General features: G+C 42.5%; 1 long non-coding RNA gene across 1 annotated transcript in view; it reads right to left on the bottom strand.

Moving 5' to 3' along the window:
* Positions 1-12,571, bottom strand: part of LOC138581932 (uncharacterized) — a 159,120-nt gene that overhangs the window by 119,148 nt on the left and 27,401 nt on the right. The window contains exon 2 of the long non-coding RNA XR_011304884.1: positions 8,036-8,145. This is a non-coding gene — a long non-coding RNA (uncharacterized lncRNA). The remainder of the gene's footprint in view (positions 1-8,035; positions 8,146-12,571) is intronic.

Genomic DNA, 12,571 nt, shown 5'->3' with positions numbered 1-12,571 from the left:
CTAGGGGAATTACGGGCTGAAGTACATGCTTCAAGACAGGAAACCAATGCCATTACGGAGGGATCTTATAGTAACTCGAGAAAGAACTGACGAATTGGCAAGACAAATGCTACAAGCACAAGCAGGAATGGTTCCACTGCCTGGAGTGACCCATTCTTCTCATTCTTCCACACCACAACAATCAACACCGGTTCAGATGGTTCTTCCAGGAGCAGTGCCTCTAGCCCCTCCAGAACGCTTCATCGGCGATCCAAACAAGTTCACTGTATTTATGAACAAATGTCGCCTTCATTTCTTGTGCAGACCAGGAGCCTTTCCTAATGACCAAACCAAAAGTGGCGTTTGTACTCTTGTATTTAGGAGGTAGTGCGGCGACTGGTCTATACCTTTGGTAAATCAAGATGACACTTTACTCTGTAACTTTGGTAATTTCCAACATGAGATGGAAAAATTGTTTGCCCGTCATACTCAAGGACAAGCTCTGGACAACGAGTTGTTGTCACTCAGACAAGGGAGTCAAGATCTATTAACCTATATTGCAACCTTCAATCGTCTGATAGTCCAGACCAACTGGTCAGAAGAGAAGAGGACTACACTTTTTTAACGAGGGTTATGTGGAGAACTTAAGGATGTGTTGGCGCAAGTGGTGAATCCCCCTGAGAGGTGTGCGGACTACATAGACCTGACGGTGCAACTCGATCATAGGTTGCAGAATCCGAAAATGGACGAGCTAGATCAGAGGGACGGTCGGTTTACTTACAACCTCGTGAGAATCAGACTAAACCACATGAACAGTCTGAGCCAATGCAAATTGATGGATTACGAAGTCCCCTTACCAAAGCAGAAAGGGAAAAAAGAAGACAACTACAGCTTTGCTTATATTGTGGACAAGCAGGTCACTTCCTCCATGACTGCCCGGTTAAACCACCAAAGAAAATGGTTGGGGCAACTGACAAAACTGATGAAGAAGAAGAACAGAACTCGGGAAACGCCAATGCCCGGCAAGTGTAGGGGTCCGCTTGTCGAGCATGAAAAAGGAATCCGTACAGACCTCAGACCTAGTCCTTCCAGTGCTTTTGGTGAATCACAAGCAACCATCAAAAATACATGCCTTGGAGGCATATATTGATTGTGGAGCTGTGGGTAACTACATTGACCAAGATGTTGCTCTCCGAATAGGCCTTCCTCTTTGACAGAAGCAGAAATCGGAAAACGTCACTGCTGTGGATGGTTCTCAGCTATCATCCGGCCCGGTGACAAAATACAGCGAGAAAGTCAAGCTTCTGGGTCAGGACGGGCATCAAGAGGACATTACTTTCTATCTCATCAGTGCTTCTCCGTTTCAGATGATATTGGGAATGCCCTGACTAGAGACCCACAATCCTACGATCGACTGGCGAAAACGAGTTCTGACATTTCCTCATGATTGTGCCGACACATGTTACAAAAAAGATGACACCAATCTGAAACCGAAGCAAGGAATCGTGTTGGGCCTCATCAGCTCCTTACCGCTTGAATACCAATATTACCAGAATGTCTTCAAAAAAGAGCAAGCCAACGTTCTGCCCTCGCACAGACCCTACGATTGTCAAATAGATCTTGTACCCGGAGCCCAGATCCATTGCAGCTGAATTTACGCTCTGACAGAACAGGAAAATCAGCTTCTTAGAATTTACCTGGATCAGTACCTGGCGAACGGTTTCATTCGCCCGTCCAAGTCACCTGCCTCCTCGCCCTTATTCTTCATGCCTAAAAAGGAGGGGGACTTAAGAGCTTGCATCGACTATAGACCCATCAATCAGATCACAGTAAAAAATCGATCTCCTTTACCACTTATACCAGAGCTCCTGGACCAAGTGATACATGCTCAAATCTACACAAAACTGGATTTAAAAGGAGCATACCATCTTGTAAGAGTAAAAGAGGGAGACAAGTGGAAAACGGCCTTCCGCACAAAGTAGGCCTCTTTGAATACCAGGTCAATGACTGCTGGGAAAAACGATTGGGGCTGGGTCGAACCCCTAATCCGTTCAATAGCCCTTATCAAAAACGTGAAAAGTCCAAATTAGCTAGTAAGGAAACCTGGACTAGATCTCGTTTCATGGAACTCCTGCGGACACTCGATGCTCCATAGTTGGATGTCATTTTTTCCTGGTAGATGTAATGTAGACATTATCTTATTGTAGGAAACAATGAGTGTTCATGGCATTAACTTAGATGGATATGATACCTTTTGTAGTAACGCTATTAAAGGCAAATTGGGTCGTCCGATGGATGGTATTGCTATAGCAATTGACAACGAAATAAAATGCAAAACTAAAATTGTCTATTCATCAGCAATCAGCAAATATATTAGCAATAATACTTGATGAGTATAATGAAACTAAAGGCCCTCTGTTTATTATATCAGTCTATTGGAACCCTTTAAAACTACAGTTGGAAGATATGTTTGATGACCTAGACCGATGTTTTGAATGTTTATTTACCGAGAATCTTGGTTGTAATATCATCATTGCTGGTGATTTTAACTCAAGATGTCTGGATATGAAAGGAGAAAATTGGTCAAAACAGAATTTGGGAAATAATGCAGCTCAGACTTGTGTAATTAAGTGGTCTGCTTACCTTGATACGTGGGAGATAACATTTGTAAAGGTTGTGGAATCAGGCCAACAGCACACATGGAATCGAGGGGCAGCTGTATCAATGATTGATTTTTTTGCTGTCTCTAATAGAATGGTGCAAATAGCGGCACCAGTGGTTCTCTATCCGATCACTACCGGTGATCATGCTCCGATACATTTAAACTTAGACATGACCCATTTGACCTAAAATGTAAATCCTTTGCTTTCCTTGATAGACGACAACTGCCCCAAAATATCTATTAGATGGAATCCTCATTTGTGCAAAGAGATCTTGCAAAAGATACGAACTGAATTGGTAAGAGCGAAGAGGACCGCTACTTATCACCTATCGCTGTTTTCTAAAGAGAAGATGATAGGTGATATTGTAACCTTTGCTATACACTCAATACATGGAAAACCAGTAAGGAAGCCAATTCTTAATGCAGCGAAATATGATCCTAAGGTGCAATCGTTAAAGCGCACAAAAAAAAGGAAATTAGCCAACTTAAATTTTGTTTTAAGGAATACATCTCAATACTGCTATTTAAAAAAGGAATTCTATTGATTTATAAAAATAAATTAACACATTTGAGAATCATGAAATTCAATAGTCAAAACTGTGAGATTATCCAAAAACTATGTAAATGTGATTCTAGGGCAGTATGGACTTTTATACTGAATATAACTTCTTTACAACAAAAGAACATTGAGAATTCGATATCTGCTCAAACTTGGGTAAACTATATCTCAGCGATATTCGAGTGCCCTTTACGCTTTAAGGGAAAAGGAATCACATTGACTAAAAATATAAAATGGGACTGTCTGGTTTGGTCCGAGCAAGATATCATTTGGGCTATAAACAAACTTGGCCTCTCGAAAGCCCCTGGCCCGGATGGAATTCCCTTGTGTGTATACAAAGGTGACCCCATCTTGTGGGCATCGATTCTTAAGACCAAATTCGATATGATAATAAAAATGGGTAATATTCATGAACAATGGGGTACATCAATAATTGTCCCAATTTATAAAAAAGGCAATTTGAATGACCCCCAAAATTATAGACCCATTTCTTTAATAGATATTTGTGCCAAAATAGTCTCAAGTTTATTGCTATACGACCTAGAGAAGTTTATAGCACAAAATAATATCTTATCTAAAGCCCAGATTGGATTCAGGAAGGGGATGGGGACAGCTTTGAATGCGACCATGATCTCCCATATTATAGCTAACACAATACCGGGTCATGCCCTTCGGGCTATGCAATGCCCCTGCAGCGTTCTAATTCTTTATCAATGATGTACTCTGTGAACTACTGGACGTTTGCGCTCTTGTTTACATTGACAACATTCTTATCAACTCACATTCCATGGAAGAACATGTAGGCCATGTCCGGGCAGCCTTAGAGAAGCTTTAACAACACCAATTGTATGTCAAGTTGGAAAAATGTTTTTTCCATGTAACCGAGGTCGAGTTTCTCGGTTTCATGCTCACACCACAAGGCGTACATATGGATACACGAAAGGTGGATGCAATCCTCCAATGGCCCTCACCAACATCCACGAAAGGAGTGCAAAGCGTGCTCGGATTCACCAACTTTTACCGTCGATTTATACCTGAGATTTCACAAATTGTACATCCAATTACCTCCTTGTTAAAGAAAAATCAAAAGTTCCTTTGGTTGACAGAAGCTGAAGAAGCCTTCCAGAAGTTGAAACTAGCTTTCACTACAGCACCAGTCCTTCCACACCCACGACCAGACCTACTTTACATAGTTGAAACAGATGCTTCAAAAATAGCCATGGGAGCAGTATTGTCACAACGATTGGAGAAAAGGTGTGGTTAGCATCCAAATATATTCCCCCGAAGGGGCCAAGAGCTTTCTGCCCAAGATACCTGGGACCCTATACTATAAAGTCCATAATCAATCCTGTAGCCATGAAATTGGAGTTACCATCTCACATGAAAATTCACCCTGTATTTCATGTCTCTCTCCTCAAACCAATGAATTCCAATACATGGCTCAGTTCTCCGCCAGAGCCCGAAGTAATAGATGGAGAACCAGAATATGAAGTCAAATCCATCCTGGACTCCAAGGTGGTTCGATCAAAATTGTATTACCTAATTGACTGGAAAGGTTACGGACCTCAAGACTGAACTTGGGAACCCAGTGAACACGTCCATGCTCCGCGTTTAATCAGACAGTTCCATCGCAATAATCCCACCAAACCAGGACCCGGAGGAGAACCACCCTTGAGAGGGGCCTTGAGGGGGAGTGCTGTCATGGTCATGAAGTCAAGGGCACAGGCATGCAGGGGTTTCATACACAGGAGACCTGGGTGGACACTGTCCTGGCACCTTTGGCACCAGGCTCATGAACAAAAGTAAACAAGAACATCCATTTAACACCAAAAAGCTTTCATTATGGACATAGCAGTTCAGATGCATTAACCTTGAACAAGCGCTTTGTTAGTTCGCTGTCAAAGGTTGCTGTTACCGCTGCAAGACGCTGCTTCATGCTGGTTGGAGTGCCTTTATTGACAAGTGGATTTCCATCCTGCTAACAAGCCGTGCTGTGGCTAAGCTCCGCCCTTAATTCACAGGAACCTACTTACCAGACATGCAGGCGCTTAGCGCGCGGGCTTTGTAAGTTTGCTGTGGAAGGTTGCTGTTACCGCTGCGATACGCCGCTTTATGCTGGTTGGAGTGCCTTTGTTGACAAGTGGATTTCCATCCTGCTAACAAGTGAGAAACTTTGGAAAGCCTCTCTGATTCTAAGTGGCTGGATGGACTGTGCTTAAGCAACTGCTTAAGCAACCATAGACTTGGCCATAGACTTCGCTTCTAATACGTGTTTTTCCCATTTCAGGCCGTGCTGTGGATAAGCTCCGCCCTTAATTCCCACGAACCTACTTAACAGACATGCACACGCTTTGTGCGCACGCTTTGTATGTTCGCTGCTGAAGGTTGCTGTTACCGCCATTAGAGCGGTTACAGCGGAACAGGGTGAAAAGCTGCATTTGCGTGTGATACTTTTCTACTTTGTAGAACATTGTGTTTAATGAAAGTTATAACTTACACGCTCAAATCTGGGATGCCAACCAACATAGTTGTGACAAGAGCGTCTGTACATCTTAAGGCCACAACTCATAAGTCCTCACCCATTATTGCTCTAAAAAAAAAAACTAGCAGGGAAACCAATTTTGACACCGGAGAGACACAGTTCTGTTGGGGATATACAAGGATTTTGTATCCCAAGATGCGAATCGAACACGTTATCCTCTACATGTGTTGAAAACCATCCAAGGTTGTCTGACAATTTGAATTTGGGGAAACCTGAATCATGTGTAATGGGTGATAGTGCAAATACTTCTATTTCAGATACTATCATTGTTAATGAAATATGTGTAACACAACAGGGGACTGAAGGGGCTGATTCGGGCCCGTTAATTGATTTAACCACGCAAAATCCAAGTCATGTGGGTACAATATACCCGTAGCGGTTAATACACAAGGAGGGTAGTGGAACGGATAATAATGACAAGATGTTGGCGCTCCCGAACCTGAGGGATATAAATAAAGATAATCTCAATGATATCGATGCCGTTGCAGCTGAAGATGGCTCAATGGTGAGTGAATCTCCAATTATAAATGACAGAACTAAGGGTAATGATGGCAGTTTATATGGCTCGCCAAGTTTGTTTGATCATCATACACAGGGTTCCAAAGCCCGGACGTCCTCCTTTGTTTACCCGACACCACGTGCACCTTATAAGAAAGTAGCCATGAACTCAAAAAACTTGGATGGTAATGACATGCATGCATCTCTGGTGGAAATAACACTCAATGCCATAAACAATTACACTTCGATTATGTCTCTCTTCAAACTGTTTGAGTCCTTGGATGCAAAGATAACGCTCCAAGCCAAACAGTCAGATTTAATTACACAAAATCTGGACAAAATCACCAGATGCTTAGGCAATCAGATGATGAGTGATAATGAAGTAATCAAACTCACGCGGGGGATAAAATCCAGAGAGCTCAGGCAGCTTTCAATGTAGAAGGGGAGGTCGAGGCCGGAAATGTGATTCCTGTGTTGCCCACCTTTTCTGCGATTATATGCTCAGATACGCTCACAGATAAAGCTGTTTCTACTAGTTCCAATAACATTGAGACAGTTCCACCAACTACACTCCCACTCACCAAGGCAAATGAGGTCAAACTAGATACTAGTAAACGGAATACTGAGACTGTGGTTTACAACATGTTTGATGTACGGACTCATACAAAACAGAAGTCCGTACCGATGGCTAACCAGAAAAATAACAAGAACCAGAAACAGACTCCCCGTATAACGCAGTCCCTGACTACACAATTTATAAAGCGCATCCAAATTCCCTTGAAAAGTGGATCTATAGTTGGGGGCGGTTTACGCACCAAATACACTAACCTAAGGCGCCATAGACAGCCAGTGAGTAGTGAAACAGTGACGGTGGCAATGCCTGAGGAACACTCTTTGTTAAATGATTTGGTTTCCTTGCTTGACAGAAAAGGGGCAGATGAACAACCACAAAGAACGACAACTAATATTACTACCACAGAGACACGACTAACCCCAGTGTCAGGCATAGCTCTTTCTACCTGCCCTTTAAGCATTACAGTGTTAGACGCTGTTAACTCGAGTGGTGCTCCATCCAAGGATCCCCCTCTAGATATAATGAAGGGCATCCGGGCGACAATACAGAGACCAGTAGATGAATATCTAAAATGGAAGCAGGAGCAAGATTCCTTTACAAAAACACCAGTGGAGAAGGAAAATGTGACATTTAATTGTAATACCACGATACATCAAGATGAGCGTACACCAAACTATGAGTTGAGATTTGAACCAAATCAAAAGTTGGGTGAAGAACGGTTGACTGTTGGCCCCTTGAAGAAACTAAAACACGCCCTTGATCCAAACTCCTATCATAGATTTATTCTTAAATGTCACCCTACACCTCATATAGCTTATGATCTTAACAGAACAACTGTGTTGACGAGTTTTGAAGACATTGAAGAATTGGAGACATTACTTCAACAGATACCCAGCAAGTCGAATTTCTTAATGACGAAAAGCTAGATACTGTTCGACTGTGGATCTCATCTAACCTTGTCAGGAATACCATCTGGCAAGCGAGGATTGAGCTATTTTCTAATGGCTTTTTGCTAGCCATTGATCCTACAATTTTACCAATGTACACAAGCATTGAGCAAACTCAAGATAGAACTGATGGTCCTGTAATTAGACCGATTATAACTTATCAAAAGCGAAACACAGTAGAGCAACATAAGATGTTGGGAGGTCCAGGTAGTAATGAGCACAGATCATTTGGTACAACATCATAACAGTGGAAGTTACATCGCGAAACACTGACCTTAGCATGTTGGAATACTTGTGGACATGTACATCTCTCTGTTGAGGGTGGTAACAACTTAAATGATTCTGATGTAGTCGCTTTACAGGAGACGTGGTTAGTAGAATGCCCTGTGTGGAACAACCATGAAATTATTTTTCAATCAGCAAAAGCAAATCCGAAAGGCCGACCATCTTCAGGCCTGATGATTGCCATAAAAGCAGGCAAAGGGCTTGCAATTGCACCATGGGCATCCCCGAATATATTCATGCACCTTGCTAAAATTTCTTACTCAGGTGGCTGCTTGGCTATAGTTAACATATACTGCAATCCTGTGGCTATATCAGACAAGTTATTTGTTCAAGAATTGGACAACTTCTTTAACATGATCTTGATGACCCCTGAGATAACGAATGTTATATGTGTGGGAGATTTAAATCTACAATGTCTGAATTTGTCAAAAATGAAAAAGGGTTCAATCTATAAACGTTGGACGAATGTGATGTTCAGTCGCAATATGATGATGCTTAATGGTGCTATACTGGGTGACATACCCTCTAATAATACTTGGTGCAGAGGAAATAGTAGATCAATGATCGACTACATATACACTGATAAAACCACTTTTCAAAATGTCTCCCTATTCAAGATAATACCACAGAACTTTAGTGATCATCATAGGCTGACTATGCATTGGAGTTATAATAAAAATAGTGAAAAACTAGAACAACAGAGATATGCTGCCTACCTCATAACTAACAACTCAAGAATATGATTTAGGTGGACTGAGCTGAGACTGAATGACCTGAATAGAGAGCTGTTGGGGAAACAGGTGGATATGCAATGGGTTGAGGAACCTTACAATGTCACTTTGCAAATGTTTAGGATGCACTCCTCTACTAGAACTCTCGTGCACTTTACACCCAGACATAATTCTGATTAACAAGTACAAGAGCGCAAAACTACGCTAAGACGCAAAAAGACATTAGCACAGTGACTACTTGTTAATATTAGGCATGAGGTTGAACGTGCCTTGCAGCGTGCATATACAGCCTGGGTGCAAACCCACAGATGTATTTTAGCAAGCAGATGGAGAAGCGATGCTCAAAGCGATACTGACAAAAAATACAGCGCAGATCTGGGGTCTGCTTAATGCTGCCAATCATCTAAAACAGGCCCCGGTGCAGATTAATGGTGTAACTGAAGCAATGTGGGTATGTTATTACACAAAATTATATGCTGAGCCTGTTGCTCAACAGAGTGGATTTAAATCAGTAAATAAGAATATTGATGACTTGCGAATATCTATAGATGAAATACTAGAGTATATCCGTGAATCATCAAACCCAAGAGCTCCAGGCCCAGACGGGACCACTAATTATATGATGAAACAGCATCCTGAACAGTGGGCCCAGATCCTTCATAACATATTTTTATATGTGTTAAAAACGAACTGTATCCCAATGTCATGGAAATCATCCGTTGTTGTGCCTATTTTCAAAAGAGTTGATCGGTCTAGTCCCTCTAATTATAGACTGATCGCGCTCTTGGATATCCCTGGAAAAATCTTTTGCCGGTTCATTTTACGAGAATTTAATACCTGGGTTATAACACATAATAAGCAAGACCCGCACCAAACATGGTTTATACCTGGCATGGGGACGTCGATAAACCTGCTAACAATAACAGCCATGATACAACACATGCCTATCTATAGCAACCTTTATACTTCGTTTTCGTTGAGTTTAGAGCGGCTTTTGATTCAGTAGTGAGATCAATCTTACTTGACAAACTTGCCCGTGAGAAGTGCCCTACATATTTAATTAATCTGATAGGGATGCTACACTCTGCAACCAACTTGAGAGTTAAATTAAATCTACAAGGTCTACTAACTGCTGACATCATGACCTTTAGAGGATTAAAGCAAGGGTGTATACTTGCGTTGACCTTGTTTAATTTTTTCTTCTCCGATATATGTAGAGCCTTTGAGGAAGTTATAAGCGATGCACCAAAATTAACAGGAAAAGCACTTGCGGCTTTGCTATATGCAGATGATTTGGTACTAATATCGAAGACTCCCCGGGGGCTTCAAAATTTGCTTGATGCACTTGCAAAGTATGTAACAGAGAATATGTTAACAGTTAACCTTAATAAAACAAAGGTAATGATTTGTAACACAAATATAAGAGACACTGCTAAAAAAACAAGCAAGTACTAAAATGGCATATACAAGAACATCCTTTGGAAGTAGTATCTCAATATACATATCTGGGAGTCGTCATTGATGGACCAAACAACAACGCATATTTGCATAGCCTTAACAACAAATTAGATATGATGATATCCCAGGCCTCGGTTATTCAGGCTAAATATGGTAAATTTACTATCACTCCACCCTTATCATATTTCAAGCAGAAAGTGGTTCCGTTATTAATATATGGATCTGAAACCAAACCATACATAGCACAAAACATATGGGTGAGCTTTGAAAGCAGATTCTGGAAGACTATTCTAGGATTACCTAAATCTTTACCAATAGCCTTGATCAGGACTGAATTAGGATTGATATCACTATACGCACGCTACATATGGCAGGTGACATCCTTGTTTAGAAAATGTATTCCGGCATCTGGTAAGAACAAACTGATTAATGTGTTTGCTGATTATGTCTTTTCAACTGACGATAAATTCATGGTTAAATGGTGCCATGCTGTCATTGAAGCATTGGCTGATGCTGATGTCTCCTTTGATGATCTTTTGACGAACCCGGACAGAGCCAAAACTGAGATATTCCAGTGTGATTGGTCCCACACAAGGGAGAAATGTCTACAATATCATGACTTCCTGAAAAGTCTGTTCTTACACAAAAGATGCAGTGAAGCTGAACCATATTTGCTTAAATCACCATTGCATGCACATAGAATATGTGAGACAAGGGATTTCAAAGCGAAACGAAAATTGATACTGATGAAAGACAATATATGTCGCTTTTGTAAGATTATAGGCCAAGCAGAAACCACATCTCATCTACTCACAGAATGTTCATTTCTTAGACAGGAACAAGAACTACATCTTAAATCTATACTATATGGATATAGTTTATTAACATCAGACACTATGTGGTAGATGATATATTGTGGTCGAACTACTGCCCTAAGAATTGCAACAATTGCCTTTTTAAATTATTTGAAATTACAAAATGACCAAACTGAGGTAGAAGAATGAACATGTTGTAAAGAAGGCCGGTGGGGGGTGTCTGTACTTCTGCTCTCTATATGGTAGAAGAGAGGCACAGAAGACCCCAGCCAAGATTCTCTAGTACGGTAGCAATGGACGAGCAATCAAGGCCTAGCTTCTCAGGAGGTGATGCAGGCTGGTTCTTAAGTACAGTGTAGTCCCCAAGCCCCCACAAAGGAATGTCCACACACTGTATTGGTTAGAACACAGTCTTTATATAATCAATATTCAAGGTTATGTACACTTATCATAATAACTCACTTTGTACTTAGGAAAATCAACAATGGCAAATATATACAATTCTAAAGTGGTACCACCCTTTGTATTAGATCTCATTAAAGTGCATCAACAATACTGTAACAATGTCACACAGATCAATAGAGTGAAACCAGCAATAGAGAGAGGAGAGAAAATAAGATGGTTGAGCAATAGGCAGAATACTGGCCCCTACCACTAGACACAGTTCTGTGTGGAGATCCCCCCACCTGGGCAACCTGTAAAATAAAGATATAGCACAAGCCCAGTCCATATATTGTTCTGCAAGTCTTATTCCCTCCTATAATGTTTTTACCCCCCCAATGTAGCCGGTGCAGTCGAGTTCTTCGAAGAGGCGTCGACAGATCCTTCTTGAGCGACCCCCTTTCAAGCGGGAGTCACGGATCGTCGAGAGGCGTCGAGAAGCGTCGATGAACTCGGTGTTCGGCGATGGGGAATCGACGGCCCTTCTTGAATGCCTTCCCTTTCAAGCGGGAGACACGGGGCGTCGAACGTCCGTCGACAAACAGGGTAGAACGGCGTCGATGAGGCGGCAGCTTCGTCCGAGCGGTGCTCGTCGGCGTCGGAGCGTCGGCGTCCTGCAAGGCAGGGGCGTGCGGGGCACCTCGGTGACAATAGTTCTGGACCGCAAAGATTGTGGAGAAGGAGGCCCAGCAAGGGCGTCGACTTGTTCGAGTCTTTGTGGTCTTCGGGTGGCGGGAAACCCACCGGCAGGTTTCTCCTCAGCACGTTGGTCGTTCTCGACTTTCTCCGGCAGGATAAAACGGTCGACGGTGCGGACGAGGGAGTCCTTCGATTCGAATGTTCTTAGGCAAAGGAGCGGACGGCTCCGGTCGTCGGCGGCACGGCGTCAAGTGGTTCCCACGGCTGGGCAACACAACTTCGAAGGGCCTCCAGCGGTTACACAAACCTGCGAACCCTGGTCGACGGCAATGGACTTCGACGGCGGCGATGTCCGGGTTCTTCACTTCGATCTCCTCGGCGGTCCCGTCTCGGGTCGGCAGCCTTTCGAGGGTCTGTCTTCCAGGGCGCTTCAGCGAAGAT

Source organism: Ambystoma mexicanum, chromosome 3q, assembly GCF_040938575.1.
Source record: "Ambystoma mexicanum isolate Mex_15411 chromosome 3q, UKY_AmexF1_1, whole genome shotgun sequence".
Classification (NCBI taxonomy): domain Eukaryota; kingdom Metazoa; phylum Chordata; class Amphibia; order Caudata; family Ambystomatidae; genus Ambystoma; species Ambystoma mexicanum.
Note: the sequence above shows the minus strand (reverse complement) of the source record. Positions and strands in the feature narration are given on the sequence as shown.